The sequence below is a fragment of the Lissotriton helveticus genome, chromosome 4_1 (assembly GCF_964261635.1).
Source record: "Lissotriton helveticus chromosome 4_1, aLisHel1.1, whole genome shotgun sequence".
Taxonomy (NCBI): domain Eukaryota; kingdom Metazoa; phylum Chordata; class Amphibia; order Caudata; family Salamandridae; genus Lissotriton; species Lissotriton helveticus.
In genome coordinates this window covers 1,524,266,080-1,524,292,917 of record NC_136063.1, presented here as the reverse complement: position 1 = coordinate 1,524,292,917, position 26,838 = coordinate 1,524,266,080, and the positions used below count along the sequence as shown (strand labels likewise).

The following is a 26,838-nucleotide window of genomic DNA, read 5'->3' as shown; positions in this document are numbered from 1 at the left end:
GAATGCGCCTAAGACACAGAGAGAGGTCAGGATGTTCCTAGGGATGGTGGGTTATTGCCGACAGTGGATCGTGAACTTTTCACTGAAAGCAAAGCCCTTGCAAAAACTGACGCACAAGGAGGTGAGCGATCCGGTACCATGGGACAAAGACTGTTTGATGGCATTCCTACAGCTGCGAGAGGACCTGTGTCGTGCTCCGGCATTGGGAATGCCTGATTACAATAAACCATTTTTTCTTTACTGTTGTGAGAGAGAAGGTTGCGCGTTGTCTGTGTTAGTCCAAATCCATGGGAATGCCCGTAGACCAGTTGCTTATTTCTCGGCTACTTTAGACCCAGTAGCCGCAGCGTTGCCCGGATGTCTCAAATCCGTTGCTGCAACGGGTGTCAGCATTGAGAGATGTGAAAATATCGTCATGGGGCACCCGTTAGAGGTGTGCGTGCCCCATTCTGTTGAACTGTTGATGACCAGGACCAAAACACAGCATCTGACCAACAGCAGGCTCACGCGATATGAGCAAGTTATTCTTGCTGCAGAGAATGTGACCCTCAAGAGATGCTCTGTTTTGAACCCTGCTACCTTGATGCCACTTCCAAATGATATCGAGGATGATGATGAATGTACAGACCATGACTGCCTCGATGTGACTGAACTATGCACCAAACCCAGACCCGACATCGTAGATGAGCCACTGACCGACCCAGACGAAATTTTCTTTGTCGATGGCTCATGTGTAAGAGACGAAGTTGGGCAGTTGAGAGCAGCTTATGCTGTTTGTACAATTGCTGGAGTTGTGGAAGCTGGGTGCCTGGAAGGAGTACACTCCGCTCAGGTAGCCGAGATTGTTGCCTTGACACGTGCGTGCTTGGCCAGCAATCAAATTCGAGTCACCATATACACCGACAGCCAATATGGTTATGGGGTAGTTCATGATTACGGGCAGTTATGGTCTCAAAGAGGCTTCATGACCTCTTCAGGCTCTCCCATTCGCAATGGAGAGTTTGTGCGCCTGTTGTTAGAGGCGTTGCAATGCCCAGCAGGTATCGCAGTTGTAAAGTGCACCGCACATACCAGAAATGAGGACTTCGTTTCGAAAGGCAATAGATATGCTGATGAAGTTGCGCGGTATTGCGCGGAACAAGGGTACTCTTTCACAGAGGTGGAAGTGGGTGGAATAAATGTAAGGTCTGAATTAGCCATGATACTGGAAACTGTTGATACTTGGGATGAACTGTCAAACATGCAAGAAAATGCTCCTGATATTGAAAAAGAAACATGGGAAAAGGCAGGATGTGTAATGGGTGAGTCCCATTTTTGGGTCTCAGCAGACGGCAGAGCAGTGTTGCCCAATGAGATGGTGAGTCCAATGGCTAGACTCATACATGGTCCCGTACACTTAGGGAGAGATGCGATGCTGAGAGTGTTTAGACAGACTTGGTACAATCCTAAGTTTAGAATAGCAGCAGAAGCAGTGTGCCAGCGTTGTGTAACCTGCCAGCAGCTGAACGTAGGAAAAAGAACACCAGTTGCACTGAGCCACATAGGAAGGTCTGGAGGTCCGTTCAATAGAATGCAGATAGATTTCATTGAAATGCCAAGGTGCAACCGCCTCCGCTATGTCCTGGTGGTTGTTTGTGTGTTCTCCAGATGGGTTGAGGCATACCCTACACGTAGGTGCGACACCCTCACAGTGGCCAAGTTACTGCTTAGGGAACTCATTCCGCGCTTCGGGGTGCCGGCCTTTTTGGAATCAGATAGGGGAACACATTTTAACAGCGAGCTTGTGAAAATGATTTGTGCAGCTCTGAATATCGATCAGAAGTTGCATTGCAGTTACCGACCAGAAGCCTCAGGAATTGTGGAGCAGATCAATGGCACGATCAAGGCCAGAATAGCCAAAGTTTGTTCCTCAACGACCCTGAGTTGGCCTGACGCCCTGCCATTGGTTCTCATGAGCCTTCGTAGTACCCCAGACAGAAGAACGGGGTTATCACCACATGAGGTGTTAATGGGGAGAGCAATGAGGCTGCCATCTGTCCCAACTACTGCACTGTTAAATATCACAGATGATATGATCCTGGACTATTGTAAGGGGCTGTCTGACGCCATTCGTTCTGTGTCCCTTCAGGTGCAGGCTGCCGAGGTTCCATCGTGCCAGGGCCCGTGCCATGACCTGTACCCTGGGGACTGGGTCCTGGTGAAAAAACATGTGAGAAGAAGCTGCTTGGATATTCGTTGGCGTGGGCCCTTCCAGATCATCCTGATCACGAACACAGCTGTGAAGGTGGGAGGCCTGCCCAATTGGATCCACGCGTCACATACGCGAAGGGTTCCAGCACCTCGGGAAGAAACAGCTCCTCTCTCGGATAGACGTCCAGAAGAGGACCGAGAAGCCATAGAGGGGGCTAGCCAAGCTGTAGAGGTGCCAGCGGAAGCAGGGAACGAGTCTGACCAAGCTGAGGACGGTCAGTACAACAGCGAAACGGAAGACGCTACAGAAGGAGAAAGTAGCTGGGAGTACGAGTCAGACACTGACAGGTCTGACAGAGAGCGAGAACAGACAAGAAGGAGAAGGAGTAGAAGGGCACGTGGAGAAGCTAATTGGCCGCAAAGAAGGAGCTCTAGCCTGAGGTCAACTCCAGAGGTAACCCTTCCTCCGATATCAGAAGACTCAGACCCAGAAGAAGGTGCTCAGGGCGCTGAAGCACCCGACCGAAGAAGGTCAAGAAGAGTGCGTGTGCCTAACAGAAGATACTCCACACCTGAGTGGACATATCTGGCGACAAATGTCTGTGAAACCGGAGACGGGGAGGATCCGAGCGGTGGTGGTGTCCAGTTCTGAGCCCATTGTCACCGTGGAAATACGACTGTTGGTACCCGGAGTCGAACAAGAAGGGTCACTAACATTCATGCTCCCCAGACCTCCCCGCCTCAGCAAGTTAAAACACATGTTCCTTTCAGAATTGCAATTCCCCGACTTTGGTACAACGATAACAGCACATGAAGAGCACAATCTTCGTTTGGAAATACTGAACTATGCTATTGAAGCTACAGGCACAAACCTGATAGTAGACTGTTAAAGGACTTTGTAAATAAAACAAGCAGAAAAAGAAGATTACCTAGCGCCCAGGAAGCAGAGAATTTTAGGGAACTTCCCTTGAGTTGATGGAGAAGGGCTAGGGTTGTCTTTATTGAACTGTTAAAGGACTTTTGCGAAGAAGGTTGTCAGCTTCCAGTTGTGTGGATTCTAAAGACAAAAGGATTAAAGAGACTGTAAAGGAACGAGAGGAAAATAACTTTTTGCTAAGATAAGAGAGAGCCATATTGTCTGACGAAATGGAGGCCGGCACCCAGAACCGCAGAGCTAAATGTATAATAGGTACACTAATAGTAGGAGTGATAATATTAATAGCTTTAGTGGTAACAATTTCTTATGTAAAGGGACATGAGGAAGAGGCAAAGGTAACTGATGTGAATTCTGTAGAAACGCTTACACCTACAGTTGCTGGTGAGAAAAGGGAAAACACTCAAGAGAAAGCGTTATTAGCTGCAGAAGCCCGCAGGTTACACGTAGATGAGTCCCAAGGAGACTTTAGGTCAAATGCTTATGCTAAACTCTTATATGAATACGTGGATGCCATGGAGGTTAAGGATTGTTACGTCTGCATGCAGTTGCCGGCGTCTGTAGATGAAGGCATTAGATACCATCACCTCCCGCTGACATATGGCATTACATGTAGCTTATTGCTTAGTATATTTTATGAGAGAGATAGTTTCGAATACTATTTCTCCAATTATGATTCAGTGTTGCCAGAAGTCCCAAATTATAAGCAGATGAACAAATGGGACTACTGGAAGAGTGAAGACAGATTGGCCAAGTTCTTCATTCCTTGGATTACCTTAGATACTTCACATGCCCGTAGAAATAACCTGACATGCAAGGTGTCAGAAGTCGAGAAGAAGTTCATAGGGCAGGTGGATGATCGTTACAGGAGACAAAAGATTTTGAAAAAATCAGGACAATGGAAAACAGATTGGACCGAGGAAGAGAAGGCACACAAGAGAAAGGGTAGTAGTGGTCCAATAGCTTTAGATAAGACGCAGAGAGGAAAGCTATGTCTTCACCGAGCCAAAACGTATTATGAAAATGTATACGTGGGAGAAGTTGACTGTGAACATGCTTTCAATATAGAGTACTATACTAAAGATTTCCTGAAGGGAATGCAAGTGATTCCAAATGTGTATTTTGTATGTGGAAGAAATGCCTACGTGAGACTACCTGACAACTGGTATGGATCATGTTACTTAGCAATTGTCTTCCCCAAAATATATCATGCACAAGACTTAGTGATCATTGAGGGCAAGACATCATCGAGGGGAAGGAGAGATATAGGAGATGCAGAAATGGTTGGAGATGTCTTTGGAGCTATGTTCCCTCTTTTGGGAGTAATCCTTAATGATGTTAAAATTAGACGACTGGCAACAGTTGTCGACAGGTTGTCTGCCAGCACTGCTCAGTCCTTAATGCTGGTAGAAGGAGAGATGCAATCGATAAGGGCTATGGTTCTTCAGAACCGTCTTGCGTTAGATGTCCTACTAGCAAAAGAGGGCGGAGTCTGTAAGGCTTTGAAGGTCCAGGAATGTTGTACTTACATTCCAGACAATTCGAAGCCCCTTGAGAAAGTTATTAGGAACATAACTAATATTCACAAGGAGATCGAAGACTTGAGTAGAGAAAATGTCTGGGAAAAGGTGGGCCACGGAATGAGTGAAGTTGGAGGGTGGATTTCCACCTTAGGCAAAAGCTTTGTGTGGTATATACTAAAACCTATCATCATAATATTGATCTGTGGGATTATATTGTGGGGATTGGTGAGGGTATTCAAATGGTACAGAGCAAGAAGGTCAGAAAGGGCCCAAAGAGAACAGCTGCAGAGATTGGCTGCCATACAAGATAATCAGTACAGGAGCCTGAGGGCTCTGGAAGCGCAGAGACAAATCATGCCAGCAATAACTGCAGTCTAAATGTTAGTGATGACCCCGAGAGGTCATCAAAGGGGGGAACTGAGAGAGCGCAAACTGACTTAAATGTATGAGTACATCACACTTACCTGTAGTAAGCACAAATCATGAGGAGAAATGCCATGAGTGCTAATAGTATCTGTAATTATATTCTGAATGTATAGCTAATGTAGAGATTTAAGTAGAAGTGGAACTAATACAGAAATGTGTGACATTATATGATTTTAGTAGATGTGATTATTTCTGAATCCATGTCGTGTAGCTGTTAAAATATAAGATGGTATGTGGTTAAACGCAGAATGTGGTAGGCCTCAGGGCCAGAGCTAAAAGGGAAGGTGTTTCTTTTCACGACACAGATTGTATTAATGTTTTGGTCATTGCATTAAATGGGCCATGATTTATAGAGATGTTTACTGAATAATAGAATAAGAATATTAACATGCTTTAATTAATGAAGAAGTTGAATGCTATAATCATGATGAGAAATATTGTAGGCCTGAAATGTTTTAACATCGATTTGCACGTACATGTCTGGGCTGAGAAATGTTGCAAGCCTTTTTTGGAAGTCTATGAGAGTTGGGTTCTTGGCTGCAGATATCTGTCTGCAAAGGAAAAGGGGGGATCCAATTATAAATGAATGAATAGAGGTCTGTTCAGTAGACGGCCCAGACATGGAGGAGGGTTCCGGAATGTTTAAGGGGTATCAGCGGGCCGGAGAAGAGTCTGAGAAGCAAGGTCAACTCTAACGTATGAGGCCCAATACAAAGCATCATGGAAAAAGCCAGAAGCTACACCACGTGAGGGGCGTCTCGCAAGGGGCGTCTCAAATGTTGTTGACTGTTTTGTATTAGGGACAGCACCCCTGGGTGGAGTTAGAGCAGATACCTGAGGACCCTTTAGAGAGCGGATGGGTAGGCAGAGAGGGGTCATGACTGGAGAACTATAGGTTTTCACCAAGAGACTTAGAGTGAGTGACTTCCCTTGGGGGTCATTCACTGCTGACACCTTTGTTAGGTTGGGATTTGGTTAAGTAGGGATACCATCTAGAGCAGGGTAGGGACAGCCTAACCTGTGCGTTTTCCTCCAACTTAAATGAAGGAGAGATATGCGTCAATGCTGATAGCTTTATTATTCTTAGAACTTGTGTTAGTGATTTCCGTTGCTCGTCTGAGGGCTTTCCGAGAGCACATGTATGTAATTGGACCTGTGTATCTCGTGAATCTCATTCTGAGATGCCTGTATTTGCAGCTTATCATATCCTTACAATAAACTTTTGAAAGCTAGAAGTTGTTTGTGATCTTTGGGAGCAGAGTCCTTTATTGGGTGAACTAGCTTGCAGAGAGGGGCACTTTCTTCCTCCAAGACAGGCAACAAAGGTTCAGTCGACCAGATCGAGGTTTGGATCAATAGTGATGAGGTATCGATCAAAATCTCGCCCTTCCACACGCCTCTGACTCGCCTTATTGATTGCAAATAATGAGTAGGATTTACTCTCCACTTGATCATTGCACGTTGCTCAGTGCTCGTGGATTCAAGCTGGCAGTAATCCCACCCTCCAGAGTTACATGTTGATACAATTTCTGCTGACATAGAACTTGGGATAACATCTCCACCTAGGCCTCTGCTGTCCAAAAAGAACCAGGAAGTACTAGATTTCCAACCTGTTCATATTACTAGTCTAAGCTGTCATTTTCTTGCTGACAGCAAACCTGCAATTATGAGCTCTGCAGAGGACATAAATAAGTAAATGCACATAAATTAAATTGTAGCGTTCTAAAAATAACCTCGGTCCTTGCTTTAAATAATTAGCTTTAATTAACACTGTCAGGCACATGCATCAAAAGAAAAACCGGTGGCAAACGGGCAGATTCTCAAAATCTACCCCTTTGCGACCGGTATTTTTGCATTTTGGATGCATCATCCCAAATGCAAAAATCGCAATTTAAGTAATCTCTAAATTGCGATTACTTAAATTGCAATTGCATTTAAGGAATCGCAAATTGAGATTCCTTAAATGCAATGCATTAAAGTAAAAAAAATTGCGATTTCGCTAATAGGGGGGTGCAAATTACCATGAAGTTGAACTTCATGGTAATTTGCAAAAACTTTGAAAAATGCACTAAAGTGCGTTTTTCAAAGTTTCATGCTGCGCACACAGATGTCCTTAGGGCATGTGTGTGCGCAACATATGTGCACAGATCAATTTCAGGGGTGCAACACGGTGTCTTTTTGACACCCTTGCACCCTGAAATTGCATGTGCAATTTCCTATTCATTCCTATGGGCCTGTGGGCGCACAGGAATGAATCGGAAGCCATATCTTATTTGTGACTCGCAATTTGCGAGTCGCAAATAAGGAATGTGTAGGAATCGCTATTTTTACAGCGATTCCTACATGCATAGGCTTTTGTGAGTCCTTAATTGCAATTCCTTAATTATCGCAATTAAGGACTTGCAAAATCCTACCTTGATGCATGTGCCTGCAGGTGTTTTACTGATTGTAAGTGGGACCAGAAAATAACATGGGGGTCCGTACTCTCCTCCTTATCTGTATCACGCAAACACACTTACATGTGCGAGTCCTGCCCTGTTACATTGTGTTATGTTACTGGGCATTTGCATGACAGCATTTGTAGATGACCTGGCCTTCTGGTTCTTTTTACAGATTTCAGTCTGTGGTTGTGTTTTTGCCTTGTAGAGTTTCTCCATTAGGAGATTCAGTCCAAGTAATGTTTAATGTGGGTGAGTGATTTATGGAGTGAGGGTTTCAACCTTCCATCCTAACCTATGTTTATGCTCATAGTGAGTTGTCTTTTCATTTACTATGACTGGTGGACCTGGAAATGCGTCAAAATGCTATGCATCCCTGGGGGAGGCGTAACAAGGGCTAATGTCTTTGCATTGTGACTTGTAGCGGGGAGATTAGATTCTTGAGGTCTTTCGCATAACACATCATCTATTGGATGCCTGGCATTTAGTTAGGTCCTGGTGGACTCTTGTGAGACACATGGACTTGTATTCCTCCAGTGACTAAGTGTGGCTAGCTAGGCTTTTGTAGTGTTGCACTTAGGTGAAATCCTGATGTGCAGATTAGGTTCTGTGTAGGTCAGTTCTTGTAAGAAGATTATCTAGGTCAGGGGCTCTTAATCTTTTGACTTCTGGGGACCCCCAATTAATAGTTATTGGAATCCAAGGACCCCACTAAGTCATTTTTGGAATCTGGGGACCAGCACCTAGACATTACTGGATGTCGTCATAAGCAATTTCAATGATTAGAACCTTAAAATTATACACAAAAATACAGAAACAGGCATTCATCATACAAATACACAAACAATTAAATATTTAATTGAATTCATGAACAAATATAAAAATGTAAATTTTTATTTTCAGTAGAAGGTTGGGGCATTGTTAAGGCCATTCACTGTCCATAATGTATTCATTTTGATGCATTTACACTGCTCCCACAAATCAATTTGAGGTCACAAACTTAATTTTTAGCCTCTAATTTCACATTCCTTCACATTTATGCAACATTTTAAGATTTTCAAGTTTACTTTTTGCTTTTTTATATACACTTTATTAATCTGATAATATTATTTAATTTTCTAAGACGTCGCAGACCCCTGAGTAGGCGTTGCAGACCCCCCAATGGTCCCCAGACACTAGGTTAGGAACCACCGATCTAGGTGAAAGCTCCTAATGCCTACGTGCCAGTGATAAGGTTTTGCCCCTGATCTGAAATGAATGGTACAGATTTTACAGGGTTGATGGCATTGCATCTCGAGTAAGTCATTTAGTTTCATCATTCCAAAAGTATATACTGAACAGTAGGTCCTGTAAAATGCCTTCAGTCGGTGCTGAACTATGCATGTGCAAAGATGTTCTGGAGCAACTAGGGGAAGCTTTTTTCTGATTTCCTACAACAGTTAAAGTTGCTCCATACATCAGAGACATATCTAGAAATCAAGTGGTGGCATGCAATATTTCTGTCACACTTTCTGGCAATTTTCTAAAATGTTTGTGACGCTCAGTAGAAGGACCAATTGTTAGTGGCCACCTAATTACTAGACTTGTTGCCCCTTTGGAGAATTAGTGAAAGGTTTGTAATGACTCCCTTATTCCTTGGTCTCTCAGTAGGGATGGCCAGAGTGTGGCCGCGAGTGCTGAAATGTAAGGGTGGTTTAGGGCATCACAATGGACACCTACCCACTGGGAAATAGCCACAGAACACCAATCGAATTTCAATTTGTCAAGCCAGTAGTGACCGGGTGGTGTTTATATGTGTAGAAACAAAAACAAAAAATGTACACTATTGGTCGTTGCCAGCCGTGGAAATAGCCTGTGACTTTAAGATGGAATTACACAACCCCAAATTAGTTGAGTCACCCAGCTTTCTGTTTTTTTTTTTTTAAAACCTTTATTGTGCATCAATAGTATACATATACGGGCCTACAACCACCTGGCCGGCCTCGAAAGCAATTATGAGCACATCCGTCAGCAATAAAACAACTCAGCAGTCCCCCCAGTACGAGATACGACAGTAGTCCCAAAACAGTACTGTAGTTTAACGTGACCAGCGAGCTACAGGATTCGATATGGTTAATTTTATGAATTGAAAATAAAAGGATCAGGTGCAGTACAATCAACCGAGGACAGGGAGTGAGCAACGCCCACGACAGAATATCAACAGACCAAGTAATCATAATTGAGGTATCGGTGCTGAAATACACTTATCAGGATGAAAAACACATAATCACATTTCGCACTAGTCATCGCCCACCCCATGAACGCAAAGTTACCGTAATAATAAGCACAAAAAGGCATAAAAGGCAAAAATGGCAAAAAAAGGGCACAATATCTAACCGACACACTGACCCAAAAAGAAAGGGAAGATAAAGAAAACAAAGAAAAGGAAAAGAGAAGAGACAAAAAAGGCCCATAGAAACAGAAAAAGGACAAAACGAAAGAACCCCCCCTCCCCACCCCCCACCCTGCACCCCTGCAGAGGCTACGGCCTACCCCCCCCCAGCAGCGTGCCTATCGCCCACGAAGAATACCCGAAATTTAGTCAAAGAAAGAGAAGGAAAAGATATTTTATAAAACTGGAGGAGGGCCATCTGTACGGGCTCCCGGCCACCCCCTCCCACAAAAAACACTCCTCCCCAAGACCTATAGTACACAACAGCAAGCAATCAAGTCAGTGAGTAATGGGGAGAATTATCAAAATACTGTACAAAGAAGCGTATCAAAAATAACGCGCGTCCCCGATCCCCGCCAGCCACCTACATGTCAACGTTGAAGAGATACATCTCACCCCTGGCCAGTCCTTGCAAGTCCCATAAGGCACATCTGCCGATCGATTCTCATATCAGTCAGTAGAAAGAAACAAAATATCCAAGCAAGGCCGAAGAGCAACATGAACACACAAAATGGACGTCGCGGGCCACCAACAAAGTCATCAGAACATACGGCCATCTTCCCTGAGACAGTCCCAGTACACGTAGTCCACATCGGGAACGCAAGGACAAGGACGGAAGAAGCAGGCACAGGAGACAGCCGTCGTTGTGACCAAGCATGGGGCGTCGGTAGCGGTGCAAAGTACGAAGCCGCCATCATCTGCTGTGAAGGGGGACCATCAGAATAGTCCAGGCCAACGGATAGCTGTCCATTATTCACCGCACAGTCCAATCTCACACGTACCTCTCCGGAAAGAGGGGCGGCCACGGACTCCCCTTCAGAAATAGTTTGGGGCAGATCTTTATGTATCAGGGGGCCGTCCAACCGTGAGTGTTCCAGCAGGAGCGTAACACCATCCAGCTTCCTCCCCAGCTCACTGGAGCTATGTTCCCAGGCAGATCGAAAGTCACCAAGAGCAGCAAGGATATCGCCGCAGGACAGCGTGGTCTTTTTCTCCCATATCGCAGCGCCACTTGACTGTGTATACTCCCCCCCTTGTTGTACCCCAGTAACCAGGATGGCAGTCTCCATCCCACCCAGGCGACACTCCGGCGTTTCCATCACAAACGGGGATTGGTAGTTGGTCAGAGGCGGATCAGCACGATGTGGCCGCTATTCAATTCGTGAAGACAATGAAGGCAGACTCCCAAAGAGAGATCTCCCGCAGCGATCGTCCTCGCCCCGATCAGCGCCAGCCGAAAATTTGGGAGTGGCCCGCGGATACCGGGCCAAATCTTAAACAGCGTCGGAGCAGCTACAATATGTGCTCCGTAGGCATAGAATGTGCCCACCAGGCCAGCGCTTCGGGGGGTGCTACATCACCACGTTGCTTGTCAATTAAGGCGTCCGCGGCAACAATCTGACCGATGGCCACTGCGCACCAGTAGACCGACTCCGCCCCAGTACAGATGGCCGCTGTTGTTGCCTCTTCACCCGGCCATGTTCTGCAGCTTACGTCCCGGCTCAAGAGACTTTAGGGCCGCTGACTGCCGTCACGGATTTCTCCGATTCTGGGGCCGGCAGGGATCTGGGGATCGCGCCATCAGTTTCAGCGCTCCTTCCCCCACACAGAATGTAGCGCGATGCCAGGATGATGTCAGCTTTCTGTTTTTTTACCGCACATTAAGTGCTACATCACTGCTGATCGATTTAGTTATTTTGTTGTTGTCTGATAGCATTTAGAAGTATGTAGAACTGTGGATTCCAATTCCACCAAAGCCCTCAGTACAAGTGGCAACTAAATTCTTATGTGGCCAGTATCAGTAGTTACCTGTCCCATCAGAATTAGTAAATCTGTGGAAATGTTGAAGATCAGATATTTTAGCTGAGCGTAAAAGTCTGGACATAATGAAAAGTTAGCATGCAAATTTGATCTGGAGTTACAGATTCCTCTGGTAATTCCTTATTTCTTACAGGGCCCTCAGGGTCCAACTCATCATGAGCTGGATTTTCCACACCTCCTGAGTGGCTGGTACCCTTGCATTGCTAAGTCCAGTGAAGGGAAATACCAGCACATTTCCCGCAGCACTCTTAGGGGCACATGCATCGAAGGAAATTGCATTCGCAAATGGTGCGAATCGCAAAATTCGGCCTTTTGCGAATGCAATTTCCATTTTTGGGATGCATTAACATTTTTGTAATTTTCGCAATTTAAGAAATCGCAAAATTGCGATTTCTTAAATTGCGATTGCATTTAAGGAATCTCAAATTGAGATTCTTTAAATGCAATGCATCAAACTCTAAAAATTTGCGAATGCGCAAATAAGGGGAGCAAATTACCATGAAGTTGACCTTCATGGTAATTTGCGAAAACTTTGAAAAATGCACTAAAGTGCATTTTTCAAAGTTCCATTTTACACACACACATGCCCTTGGGGCATGTGAGTGTGCAAAATGTACTTCTTAGCAGATTTCAGGGGTGCAACAGGGTGTCCTTTGGACACCCCTGCACCCTTGAAATTGCATTCTTAATTTGCGAATTTCTAATGGTGAATTGCAAATTAAGAATGTCTTTCCATTCATTCCTATGGGCCTCTAGGCCCATAGGAATGGATGGGGAGGTATTCCTTAATTGCAATTCTCAATTAGAGAATCGCAATTAAGGAATTTTAAGAAATCACTATTTTTATAGCGATTTCTTGATGCATTGCAGTTTGCAATTCCTTAATTCTGATTCCTTATTTTTCGCAATTAAGGAATCGCAAAATGCAATATTGATGCATGTGCCCCTTAGTTCGGGCCTCAAAAGAGCTAAAATGCACGGTTGCTTATTAAATTAAGCATTATTGACCATAGACCAGGGGCGACTCCCCCATTAGGGCGGGGGAACGTCGCCCTACTGCTTTCTCACAGTGCGAGAAGCAGAAACAGAAAATGGTATTTTAAATACTATTTTATGTTTCTGATTCTCGCACAGCGAGAAAGCAGAAGGGTATGCCTGGTTGGGGGCGGGTCAGGATGAGTGACTTGCCCAATGCTGTGGGCCCTGACTGTTTAGTTGGCCCTCTAGGGCCAACCAAACCAGTCATGCGCACTCCGGATTTTCTCTGTGTAGGCTGCATGCAGCCTATATAGAGAAAATCGCCTCCACATAAGCGCCCGGCTGGGCTCTGTCCTCACCAATCGCAACGCTGCCATTGTAGCATTGTGATTGGCTTAGAGGAAGGGAGGAAGGTTGCCTTCTTCCTGCTCCTTTTCGAGACTACAAAAATGTGGATCTCACTTTATTGATAGTTTTTCCTATGAACTCTCTCTGAGGACAGGGGTGTAGGAGGTAAGGGTTGATTAAGCGTTGTGTTTTCACCTCTTGGCATTCTAGTTAGGAGCTCTTCTTTAACCTTGCCTAAGTGATCTCATTATCTATCATTTAATGTCATGGTGATCCGACTGATACATTAATAAAACAATACTAAACTTGGCAATTAATATAAGCGCAGGGCTAGGTCTGGGGCACGGTATAACTAGTAGGCATCAAGTGGCAGGTGAAGGGTTAAAATTAAATTTGACAGGATAAAAGAATTGCTTGGACCTGCTTTACGTGAAGGCTGATGAGGTCCATTAGCATGAAACCCTGACCAGTGCGTTCCGATACTGCATGTCGGAGAGACATTCTACATTACGGTGGGTGCCGCACACAGCCATTTAAAAGCTCTGTTCCTATTAGCAAGCTCAGGATTTTTTTTACCGGACTCCATAAAACAATCTGATAGCAGCCAGATCCAGATGAATGTCATATTGTCGGTCTTAATGTATATCATCACAGACCATTCATATCATGCCTAAATCTTTGACCATTTCTCACAGTGCTTTAAGAAAGTTGTTCTCTGGTCAGGTTTCAATGAGTTTTCAGGGCCATCAGTTTATATAAAGGGTACAATCAACATTATAATATATTATTTTGTTATTCTACCAGTACATTTGTTCATCGAAAATCTCTGCAGGTAGCGAAAGAGTTTCAGAATGTATCATTATTATCATTATGTAGTTATTTAACCATCTTGTATAGCATGGTTGAACCAAAAGATATTAGAGTATTTTACTTAGAACAACAAAAATTCACAATTGCCATACAGCATTGAAATAACAAGCAGCACCGACAAAATGATGTATCTGGCATTGCAGGATGACTGCCTGATGAGCAAAATCAGGGACTGAACAAGCGTACCATGATATTACTAAAAATTGAACATCAAATTCAAAACTTTTTACAATTTATAACACGCCTTGAGAAAGCTCTTAGACATACTATAAACCCAAGCGAAACAAATGTCGGCAGCTTCATAGTGTTCAACAAAAAGATGCAATCACCAGCTTATTTCTCTGTAATTTTAACTGAAAGTCACTTTACCATCAGATTTTCAAGAAAAGTGTTAGATCTCTAAAACCATTATTTATTGCTTTTTCTCTGGGGAGCGGAAAAGTCACTCCTTGTTAAGAACAAGGTGCAATCTATATAAACGTTTTTATTTTGCTTGTTTGAAGACCTTACTTGATCTTCCAAATAGAACAACAATGCACAATCCTAGTGCTGAGGAATAACCTTAGAGACTTTACTGAATTTCTTGCACGAATTTTTATTGTAAAAATGTGGTTGGTGTAGCCGGGGACAACAAATTGATTTTTCTGAAGCAATTTGTAACTTTTGGTGGGTAGGACAAGCATTTACCCCAGAACGGACAGAATAAATTAGGTTTTAGAAGCTTCCTGAAGCCCAGGAAGGTGATATCAATTCTGATACTGAGGGTCTAGGAGTTTCAGACACGAGTCTCACCCCGCTGACATTTCTGAACAAGAGATGTGCTAAATGTGGAGAACCCAGTTATTAAAGAGTTCAGACCTAGGAGGCCTCTTTGTCCCCTGGAGATGGGTAAGGAGTTTAGATAGACAACGTGTTTATACTGAACAGCCTTGGAACTAAGGCAGCATAATATGAAGTTAATTCTGCTCTCAGATTCCTTTCAGATATGGCATCCTAGGTAAGCATCTACAAACTGCCTCTCATTGCCTAATAATGTTGCTGAAAATAAGAAACGACCCCTTTTTTGTCCAATGGAAGACTTCTAAAAAAAAAATGCTCCCTCAAAATCTTCTCCACCTTTCAGGTGAAATTCCCTGCAAAGCCTGTCTTCGTTTTAGTTGCCAGCGCCTATTCTTCGAACTTTCTCTATGACATACAGATGTAATCAACTGCTTCTGAGATTCCCTTGTTTTGTATTATTTTCCTACATTGCCCTTGATTGACTGTATCCCTCTATCACATTAGCTTTCTCCAGATTCTCTCTCTTGCTTCTGATATTTTTTTACTTTGACTGTGGACCTAACCAATTCTCTATTTGAGCCGGTGGTTGCATGTGGGGTCTACCGGCCCACTTTTTGGGGACCAGAACTTATTTGTCTGCATCAAACATTAATTAACTCCAGGCAAAAGATATAAAGACACAAAAAGGGAAAGATGGAGGAAGAAAGAGACAGAAAGGCTGTGACAAAGGGATAAAGCAGGAACCAGTGAGAGTGAGATAAATGGGCAGGGAGTGTCTAATGGTGGATTAAAAAGACTTGAAGAGGCATTGGGCACCTCTGCCATTCTGTAGCCCCGGTCACAGGCCTCTGAGCAAAACTTGGCCACAGCACTTATTCTTTTAAGCACACTTTAAGCACACCCACAGACCATGCACAAAACCTCTGCATCCTCCTAGAATCTTCGCTCTCAATAAATTGCCAAATCAATGCCGTCTTTTCCTTCTGCTTCCACCCGCTCTGCCTGCTTTGGAAGATTTTCAAATGGATCCCCACCAAGTCTAGGAAAACAGTCACCCCTGCACTTGTCAGCAGCAGACTCAACACACTCTGCACCGGCACCACCCAGAAACTCCTAAAGAAACTGCAGAACATCCAGAACGCCTCTGTCTGACTCATACTGAACATCCCCCGCCGCAGCCATATCACGTCACCTGAGAGTCCTCCACTGACTCCAGATCAACAAAAGATTTACCTTCAAGCTCCTTGTGCATGCCTACAAAGCCCTTGTGAATGTCTTAACCACCGCCTCTCCTTCTACACACCGACTAGACATCTCCGCTCTGCCCAATGGGCCCTGGTCACCATTTCACGAATCTGCATGACCTCAGCTTGAGGAAAATCCTTCTCCTACCTTGCTGTGAAGACCTGGATCTCTACTTCTCATGCAATCACTATCACTGCATCAATTCAGGAAGGACCACAACACCTGGATTCTTCAACTGAACCGTAGAGCCCCCCCCCTACACCCAGTGTCTTGAGATCTTGAGTAGTTGCGCTCTACAAGAAACCTGATTGATTGCTTATGACCAACATGTGTAAACCATTGCTTGCGAGTCAACATTTCTGCCTTTATTTCTTATGTACCATATTTTGTTCTTTGTCCATTACACTGCTTCCTTGGTTTCCTAAGTTCTTCCTTCTGTAGTTTGCTGGTAATCAATTATCTAAAACCTACCATTGTTGGAAGTTTTTTTTTTTTAATGATTCAACAACCGAACACTTTGAAACCCAGTGGGTGGAGTTTACGCTATGTAAAACAAATGTTAGATCCATAAAAAATAATGAGAGGGCGGAGCACAGGAAGAGATTAATATAAGTAGCATTCAAGCAATGATGTGCTGAAACTCAGAAAAGTGAATCTGACGTTGCGAAGAGAAGACTGTTGCAATAGTTTTCTGCTATGATTATGTCAAACAGAGCAATGGTAGGTGAGTTCTAAATAATTCAAGAAAGACAACCACGCAATGTTTTGAAATCAGTGCAGAATCATGATCTTGACCGCTCAGTAACAGGTTCGGGACAATTCAGTGGGATGAGGAAGGGCTTGGACTGGGATTTAATAGCCAGATGTGTGTATCAGACAAACTGCTGACTGTGCAATGGCTGAAATTCCTCATGTTGCATGCACTGAATCAGTGCTCAATTTGTGCCAGCATGGCCGGCGCTAGGCATGGGCAGTGTGGGCAGCTACCCAAGACCCCGCCGTCAGCCCTCCAACTTAGGACCCCGCACCAATGCGACACAGCCAGGCCACAGCATGAAAGGTACCACCTTGCTGGATGTATGTCATTACATCGCATACTAATACCACGCATGCCATTACAACGCGGGTATTAGTACGCAATGTCAATGACATCGCATGCCATAACATCGCATACTTTTACCACGAGTATGCTTTTACCACGCATGCCATTACAACGCAAAGGCATGCGTGGTAAAGCTATACTTGTGGTAAAAGTATGCAAGGTAAGTAACATCCCTATCCCTACACCTACACAACAGACTACTCCCACCCCTACACTGCCCCAACCCAAAAACACTGCCACACTACTACACTACCCACACTACTCCCACCCTTACACTACCCTAAACCACTACTACATTACCTACACTACTCCCACCCTTACACTACCCTAAACCACTACTACACTACCCACACTACTCCCACCCTTACACTACCCTAAAGCCTAAAACACTACTACGCTACCCACACTACTCCCACCCCTACACTACCCTAAACCCTAAAACACTACTACGCTACCCACACTACTCCCACCCTTACACTACCCTAAACCACTACTACACTACCCACACTACTCCCACCCTTACACTACCCTAAACCGTAAAACACTACTACGCTACCCACACTACTCCCACCCCTACACTACCCTAAACCCTAAAACACTACTACGCTACCCACACTACTCCCACTGTTACACTACCCTAAACCGTAAAACACTACTACGCTACCCACACTACTCCCACTCCTACACTACCCTAAACACTACTACGTTACCCACACTATTCCCACCCCTACACTACCCTAAAACCCTACTACACTACCCACACTACTCCCACCCCTACACTACCCTAAACCACTACTACGCTACCCACACTACTCCCACCCTTACACTACCCTAAACCCTAAAACACTACTACGCTACCCACACTACTCCCACCCCTACACTACCCTAAACCCTAAAACACTACTACGCTACCCACACTACTCCCACCCCTACACTACCCAAAACCCTAAAACACTACTACACTACCCATACTACTCCCACCCCTACACTACCCTAAGCCCTAAAACACTACTACGCTACCCACACTACTCCCACCCCTACACTACCCTAAACCCTAAAACACTACTACGCTACCCACACTACTCCCACCCCTACACTACCCTAAACCCTAATACACTACAATAAACACACACTACAACACTACACTACCCTAAAACCTAAATCACTACACTACATAAACACTACACTACCCTCCCCAATACACTACACTAAACAAACATGACAACACCACAAAAACACACTAAAACGTTTTTAAAAAACACACCCACAACACAAACTTTACCACACTACTTTTAAACTACCCTAAACCCTACAAAAGTAACCCCCACCCCATGCCCAATCCCCCTTACCTCACTTCTATCCAGCGTCGCCCTCGGATCCTGCTTCCTCTTTCCTGCTTGCTTCACGTCGTTGTGAGGAAACAGCCTAAGTTTCCTCACAACGACGTGAATAGCCGCCCCCGCCGCCATTACACATTACATCGCATGCATTGTAAAAGCGCGTGCGATGTAATGTAATGGCGTTGTAACATCGCATGCGTTGTAACGCATGCGATGTAAAAGCAACGCGTGGTAAAACCCGCGTTGTAATGGCTGTTCCCCACCTTGCTAGTGCGCCACCTTAAGGGGCCACCTCCCCTGACCTCACTGCTATGTTGTAGCAAGGGGAACCTGAGGGGGGTTGGTCCCCCAGTCCCAGTTACAAGAAGACCCATTCCGCAGGTTTGTCCTGCAATTAGGCCTCCACCCCTACCCATGCAGAGGTACGGTGGGATGGCTGTTGCCCTGATGTTTAGCTTCCTGGCAGTATTAACTCTCTCTGGAGATAAGCAACCCTCACTCCTTCAGCCCTTGATGAGCTGTTAAGAGGTGCTTGTAGGTGGATGAGAGGATGGGGCTGCAGCTCAGGAGCAGGGGCATCTATTCAGATGCAGATAGCCCTGATTGTGTCATGTATATGCAATTTAGAGATGCCTCCAACATTCCCTTTCTTCCCAGGGCTCCAAAAACCCTTGACCCAACCCTGTGTGCCAGGGCCCATTTTGGAGACCAGGACTGACTTTTTCATCATTAGACTTGAAAAGGAAACGTAGAAGGGGGAGAATGGTAGAAAAACAATGACAAAGAAGGGAGAGCAGCATGAAAAAAACACACAAGAGTGAGAAAAAGAGAAAAGGGGGGCGAGGTGGAAGAAAGAGGCATGAGACAGAACCAGAAAGAGGCAGCAGCTGCGGTTTCTTCTTGAGGCCGGGGTAGTGTCCCTGGTAAATTTGAACAAAAAATAATTTCATTGTCATTTTATTTTTCACGAAGTGCCCCACAGCCGTCAGTCAGCCCGCCTCTGAGCTGGAGAAATGGGGGGGGTGCTGCTCTCTGCTCCCGATTGGCAGCATGGGTGACTAGAGGAAGGCTGGCCAGACACTGCAAAGTACGCATGTCAGTTTGGCCGGCTGTCTTGTGACGTCCAGCCTGACATGCGCATTTTACAGCTCTCCACCCAGCAAAGACAGCTGGGTGGAGACCAAACAGAGGCCTCCAAGTCCTGATGGAGTCTAGCCAGGCCGCTCCATCCAATCCTGGCACTGCTCTCCGGAGCAGAACAGTGTCAGGATTGCTTAAGGAACTATGCACTTCGAATAGTGCTCGGAGCCACAGACAGGTCAGACACTGAGGACGCAGCCCTGGTAAGTACTTATTTTTTTACATGCTTGTTTTATTGTGTGTTTTGGGAAGCGGTGAGGCAGTTCACTCGCCTCACCACTTTCATATGTCACCAGCCGACCCTGCGAGGCAGCCTTGGTATTCGGAATTCAGCAGCACTGCGACAGGTTCATGAAAAGCTCTGGGACTCTGCACTTTTATACACAAATTTATCAGCACCGTCAGCATACGGCTTTCCAGCCTCCTCATGGGAAGCAGTCCCACAATCGTTACACATTCCAATATAACTAGGACCCGCACAATTATTAACTAGTGAAGACACCAACATTTACGAATATTTCTGAGGTTCTTGTGGGAACTGGAGCAGCCGCGGAACGTGAAGCATTTCTCACAGGTTTATTTTCTGAGAGAAACTTCAGTGCACGTGATAAGCGAGCGCTACAAAGCACATTGTCACCCCAGGGCGGGAACGTTCACTCTGACGTGCATGGGTACCTATGGCCATATGTCGGGTTGTGTGTGACGTTGAACCTTGTTAATAAGTAATGTTGTTCACATTTTATATAGCGTCAACCACAAATTATATGGCATCATTGTAAAACCAAGAATAATCTTTTTTTTTTTAAAAAGCATGGGTGAAGTATCTTTTCCTGACGAACACCGTAATCAGATATGTTGAAGCATAAGGAAGTCTCTGTGGGCGTGGATATCAATAGTGCAGCAGGTGCAGTGGCACCAGAGCCCAATGCTCCCCATTTAGTGGTTATTTTATACTATCCAACCAGGGCATGGGAGCCCAGTTCCCTCTGATAATTCTGAAGTTAGCGCGCGCACAGCAGCGGATTACGCAAGTGCAGCCTGCTGGCAGCGTGTGCCACGCTTAATGTAAATGCGCCTTCTCCCGGGCGTGGGAGCCGCGTGCAGGCTGCGCCGGGATCGCAGGGACTTGGAATGCTGACGGGCCGGGATCCGCCGCCGAGCTGACATCACAGCCCCATTAATGAGTAACCGGGAGAGGTGGAGGGCCAAAGGGCTGCGCCAGGTACACCGACCGCATCCTGCTCCGGCGACGAGCACACGGGAGAAAGAGCAGCGCTGCCCTCCCTCCAACCGGGTCATCTTGTGACCGCGGAGAGCAAACTCGGAACTCAGGAGCGAGCTCCCGGATCTACACAAACCCCATCCGGTGAGTTGTTGATTTAACCCTGCGGGCTATCCGGCCGTTCCCTGTCACCAATGGATTGCACTTTTCTTTTTAAATGGCCATGTTCGGCTGTGCGTGCTTTGAAAACGCACAACCCTAACCAGCTCAAATCAGTGGATGGACTCGTGTTTTTAGCATGTTTATGGGGAGTAAAAATACGCTCTAGGCTTGAGCGTTCTGTGATTTACAGAATACCTTCTTATTTTGTCAATAATGGATGCTGACAGCAGCACTGCTGTTTACGTACAACTGATGCATACATGTGGAACGTGTTGCTTATCTACACAATGCTCTCTGCAGTTTGTTTGAGACATTTGCTCGCTGTGATAAATACCGATTGTTGCAATATTTGTTGTTTTATTTAAGCAACTTCTGACGTATTTTGGGCCCTGCAACTCGGAACGGCGCTGTAGGATGTCCCGTGTTTAGTTTAGAAGAGAATATTGTTTTCCGATTATATGGATTCTACTAAAAATGTAAGGCTTTTAAGAATATGTTTCTTTATTGCAGAATAACTTTACGCCGGTGGTTCCATGGCTGGTTTTGAACATAATTTACAAACACTTGTAAACATTTTGAATGGCGTAGGGAAGAGATTTACTCATGTAATTAGGTAAATTGCTGACTGGAACAACGAGGCTTGTGTTCTGCTCCCGGCACCTCGCTTGACCATAGTGTGTGATCCTGGGCACATCTCTTCACTGTTTTGCACCATTCCTCGTTCATGAACCAATTGTGGTGGTAGCGCTTAGAAACTCGCTAAATGTCTGCTTCTGTGGTATAAAAGTTTGCATTGAGTTTGCTATAAAATCTTGGATATTTATTGTGCCTGCTGTGCTCGGTAATGAACAGGATCAGGGCGTTTATCGCAGAGTGACCCTCTGATGTGAATGGGAAAAAACAGGGGACGTGCAAAATGACCATGAGTCGAATGGTGGAACCTAAATATGTATTTACTGTTCATATAGAACATGATGTCGAGGGCCAGCAGGTGCGCTGTAGGTCAGCGCTGAGAAGAGGGTTGGGTGGCTCATCCTGAGAGTAATTAATTTTGCAGGAGTGTGCACAACCTGAGCTGGTTAAGGCACTGAGACCAGATGGGACCCATCCCGGGACATTAAAGCGGCTTATTCAGGCGGCGGCGCCACCGACAACCGACACTGGTGGCTCATCGCAGACAGACACTGAGGCAGGTGTCTCCCCAGTGCCCGGACGGGAGGACCTGGGGGAGGGGGGGGGAGCAGGGGGGAGGCGCTGTCAGATGCAGAACAACCAGCTCGACCTTCGTCGGGGGTACCTGATTGGAATCAGTGGCAAACAAGGGGCTAAGAGAGGGCGTAATCGGTATTTAGGGGAGATTAGATTAGGGGACTGTTTCCAAACACAACCATCCAAGGTGTGACAGCATGACCAGGGCCGCAGAGGAAGGCCGAGCGATGGATGGAGTCACCGCGAATGGGCCGAGGCCTCAGGCACTGCTGTGCTGCTCGGTACTTGGAGAAAAGGGAGTTCTTGTTGAAAAGCTTGGCTACAAACGGACTGGGTCCAATGTGGTGCGTATTACACACCTCCTTCGAGGGACATAGGGAGATCATGTGCTGAATCACAACAGAAAGATTCTAAAACCCTCTTAAAAAAAATACAATAAAGAAAAAAACTATTATTCAGTCATGCAGATTAATTAAAAATCTGACGACCTATCCACATTGAGCCTGACTCCAAAAAGATGTTTCCATCAATCAATCAATCAATCAAACAAGTTATAAAGCGCACTACATACCCGCGAGGGTCTCAAGGCGCTGGGAGGCTGCAGCTAGTGGTGAAGAGCCAGGTCTTGAGTAGTCTCCTGAAGGTCTGAGGGTCTTCTGACTGCCGTAGGAGGAGAGGGAGGGAGTTCCATGTCTTGGCGGCGTGGTAGGAGAAGGACCTGCCTCCGGAGGTGGTTCTGTGGATGCGTGGGACGATGGCCAGGGACAGATCGGCGGAGCAGAGTCTCCTGTTGGGTGCGTAGAATGACAGTCGGTTGTTGAGGTATGCTGGGCCTGTGTTGTGAAGTGCCTTGTGAGCATGGGTCAGGAGCTTGAAGGTGATTCTTCTGTCGATGGGGAGCCAGTGCAGGTTTCTCAGGTGGGGGGTGATGTGGTCTCTGCGGGGGACGTCGAGGATCAGGCGTGCCGAGGCATTCTGGATTCTTTGAAGTCTGCTGAGGAGTCTGGCTGGGGCTCCGGCGTAGAGGGCGTTGCCGTAGTCGAGCCTGCTGCTGATGAAGGCGTGGGTGACGTTTTTTCGTCTGTCGGTGGGGATCCATCTGTAGATCTTGCGAAGCATGCAGGGGGTGTAGAAGCAGGTTGAGGAGACTGCGTTGATCTGGTTGGTCATGGTGAGTTTCGAGTCGAGGATGACTCCCAGGTTGCGTGCGTGGTTGGTTGGTGTAGGGGCGGTGCCCAGGGAGGTGGGCCACCAGGTGTTGTCCCAAGCTGAGGGGTTGGGTCCGAGGATGAGGATCTCTGTCTTGTCCGTGTTGAGTTTGAGCCGGCTTTCTTCCATCCAGTCGGCGACCGCCTTCATACCGCGGTGGAGGTTGGCTTTGGCAGTGAGGGGTTCGTTGGTGAGGGAGAGGATCAGCTGGGTGTCGTCGGTGTAGGAGATGATGTTGAGGTCATGGAGTCTGGCGATGCATGTGAGTGGAGCCATGTAGATGTTGAAGAGCGTCGGGCTGAGGGATGATCCTTATCGGACACCGCAGATCTTCTTGGTGACTCCGGAGTGAAACGGGGGGAGGCGGACTCTTTGGGTTCTGTGGAAGAGGATAGAGGTGATCCAGTCCAGGGCATTGTCACGGATCCCTGCGTCGTAGAGGCGTGTGAGTAAGTAGAGTGTGATGGCAGACGGTGTCGAAGGCGGCGGAGAGGTCCAGGAGGATGAGGGCTGCTGTCTCACCGTTGTCGAGTAGGAGTCTGATGTCGTCTGTGGCGGCGATGAGGGCGGTCTCGGTGCTGTGGTTTTTGCGGAAGCCTGACTGGGAGGGGTCGATGATGTTGTTGTCTTCTAGGTAGCGGGTGAGCTGGGTGTTGACGGTCTTTTCGATGACCTTCGCCGGAATGGAAGCAGGGAGATGGGCCGGAAGTTCTTTAGGTCGCTCGGGTCCGCCTTGGGTTTCTTCAGTAAGGCGTTAATTTCGGCGTGTTTCCAGCTCTCAGGGAAGGTCGCGGTCTTGAATGAGAGGTTGATGATGTTGCACAGGTGGGGTGCGATGGAGCTGTCGGCCTTGTTGAAGATTTGGTGGGGAAGAGGGTCGGTCGGGGCGCCTGAGTGGATGGTATTTATTGTTTTGATCGTGTCCTCTGTGGTTACGCTGGTCCAGGCGGTGAGGCGGTTGTGGTCGGTGGGTGTTTGTGGGGTCGGGGTGGTGGGGTTGGCGGGGTCCGTCTGAAGGTTGAAGCTGTTGTGAATGTCGGTAATCTTGCGGTGGAAGAAGGCAGCAAGGGCGTCTCACAGGGCTGGTGACGGGGGATGTCGTTGGTGCAGGAGCTGGGGTTGGAGAGTTCCTTCATGATGTTGAAGAGCTCCTTGCTGTTGTGTGCGTTGTTGTCGAGGCAGTCCGTGAAGGCGGCCTTCTTGGTGGTCCTGATGTGTGCTTATAGGCTAGGAGCTCCGGGGTGAACCAGCTGGCTCTCTGACTGGTATTTCTGTGGGCGTGTTGTCTTATCAGGGCTAAGGTGTTGGCGCAGTCTTCCATCCAGAGTTTGAGGGTGTGGGCTCCCTCCTCAAGGTCGGTGGGGTTGGTCGGGGGGTTGAGTGCGAGGTGTGTTTGAAGTAGTTCCTTGGTGATTTTGCCCCAGCGACGTCTAGGGATCTGTAGGGTGCGGTGATGTGAGACGGGTTTCCGGAAGGTGAAGTGGACGCGGCGGTGGTCGGTCCAGGTGAGTTCGGAGGTGTGGCTGAAGAGAACGTGGGGACTGGAGGAGAAGATAGCATCGAGCGTGTGGCCAGCGATGTGGGTAGGTGTCGTGATGATCTGTGTCAGTCCGAGGTGGTGAGGTTGTCGATCAGGGTGGAGGAGTTGCTGTCGTTGTTGTTTTCCAGGTGGTAGTTCAGGTCGCCGAGAAGGATGTAGTTGGTGGAGGTCAGTGCGTGTGTGCTGATGAAGTCGGCGATGGAGTTGCAGAATTGGGGGCGGGGTCCTGGTGGTCTAGAGATGAGGGTGCCTCTCAGGGTGGTCTTGGGGTCCGTGTGGATCTGGAAGTGCATGTGTTCGGTGGTGTTGACGGTGTCGGCGGTGTTGGTGGAGACCCTGATGGTGTGCTTGTGGATGATGGCGATTCCTCCGCCGACTCCGTTGGTACGTTCTCTGCGGGTGATCTTGTATTCCTCGGGGGTGGCCACTGCGATGTCTGGGGCGGAGGCTTCGTTCATCCAGGTCTCGGTCAGGAAGGCGATGTCAGATGATGTGGAACCGAGCATTTCCCAGAGCTCGACGGAGTGTTTGCGTGCGGAGCGGGTGTTGAGCAGGATGCAGCGGAGCTGGTTGGCTTCCGTTGTGGCGGTTGTCTCGGCGTCTACGATGCAGGAGAAGCTGCAGTTCTGACAGGTGAAGGGGCCGTGGGTGCGCTTGGGGGTGACCTTGTGGCAGCTGGAGGATCGTCCGAGGTTGAGTGCAATGAGGGTGTTGGCGTCATATTGGATACGGGCAGCCTGGATGGTGCGTGGTCCAGGGGTCGTGGCGCTGGGCGCGGTCCAGGCGCGGACGGGTGCAGACGGGCTTGCCTGAGCTGTGCCTTCGGCGCGTCCGCTGCGCGGTCTCGCAGCGGCCGCCATTTATGGCGCGGTGGGGAGGGAGGCTCACCTGGGAGCCGGGGGAGGTGGTAAGGGATGACGAATGTGGAGCGAGGGGGGCGGGGCCGCAGGGGAGCAGCGGCGGGAAGCCTGGAGACCGGGAAAGAAGCGGAGCGCGAGGGGGGGGGGGGGACAGCGGGGAAATGGAGAAGTGGAGCAGGCCAACAACCGGGAAAGCGGAGCTGGCAAACGGCAGGGGATTACGGTGCAGGCAGTCAAACAGCAGCAGGGGATCCAAAAGGAAGAAGGGCTGGTCACGAGCAAGCAGGCAATCAGGCAATCCGGCGGAGGATACACAAGCACGAGCAGAGGTCGCAGGTAGACAGCGGCGGAGCTGCAGAGGGAGGGGAGCGACCTACCGGAGGGTCATGGGTCGCTCCTTCACCTCACAGCGGCCGCCATTTATGGCGCGGTGGGGAGGGAGGCTCAGCTGGGAGGCGGGGGAGGTGGTAAGGGACGACGAATGGGGAGCGGGGGGGGTGCGGGGCCACAGGGGAGCAGCAGCGGGAAGCCTGGAGACCGGGAAAGGAGCGGAGCGCGAGGGAGCGGGACAGCGGGGAAATGGAGAAGTGGAACAGGCCAGCAACCGGGAAAGCGAAGCTGGCAAATGGCAGGGGATTACGGAGCAGGCAGTCAAACAGCAGCAGGGGATCCTAAAGGAAGAAGGGCTGGTCACGAGCAAGCAGGCAATCAGGCAATCTGGCGGAGGATACACAAGCAGGAGCAGAGGTCGCAGGTAGACAGCGGCGGAGCTGCAGAGGGAGGGGAGCGACCTACCGGAGTAGGTTTGACTTAATCTTGTAGTGAACCTGGCTTAATTTTGATTTCCAGGACTGATCCAGGAATACTCCTGCTTTACTATTGGCTTACTCCTGCAATGCAGGCAGAAACCAGGACTAATGTATTGCCACTCATTTATTCTTCCTGATGCTGACATTTGAATGGATAACTGATAAGGTTGAAACATCGAGAGTTAGTAGTGGATTAAAGAGGAATATGGGCATTTCATTGGATGGTAAAAAAAGGTTACTGTGCTTCCTTTTGTGTAAAAT

At 47.4% G+C, this 26,838-nt stretch overlaps 1 protein-coding gene across 3 annotated transcripts in view; it reads left to right on the top strand.

Moving 5' to 3' along the window:
- COBL (cordon-bleu WH2 repeat protein) overlaps positions 1–26,838 on the top strand; it is a 960,165-nt gene that overhangs the window by 283,140 nt on the left and 650,187 nt on the right. The window contains exon 1 of one of the 3 annotated variants that reach the window (XM_078688124.1): positions 20,088–20,932. The exons of 1 other annotated variant lie outside the window; for it this stretch is intronic. The gene's annotated coding sequence lies outside the window, so the exon portion shown is untranslated. Of the gene's footprint in view, positions 1–20,087; positions 20,933–26,838 lie in introns of those variants that run through there. One more of the 3 variants, XM_078688125.1, reaches the window with a different exon arrangement.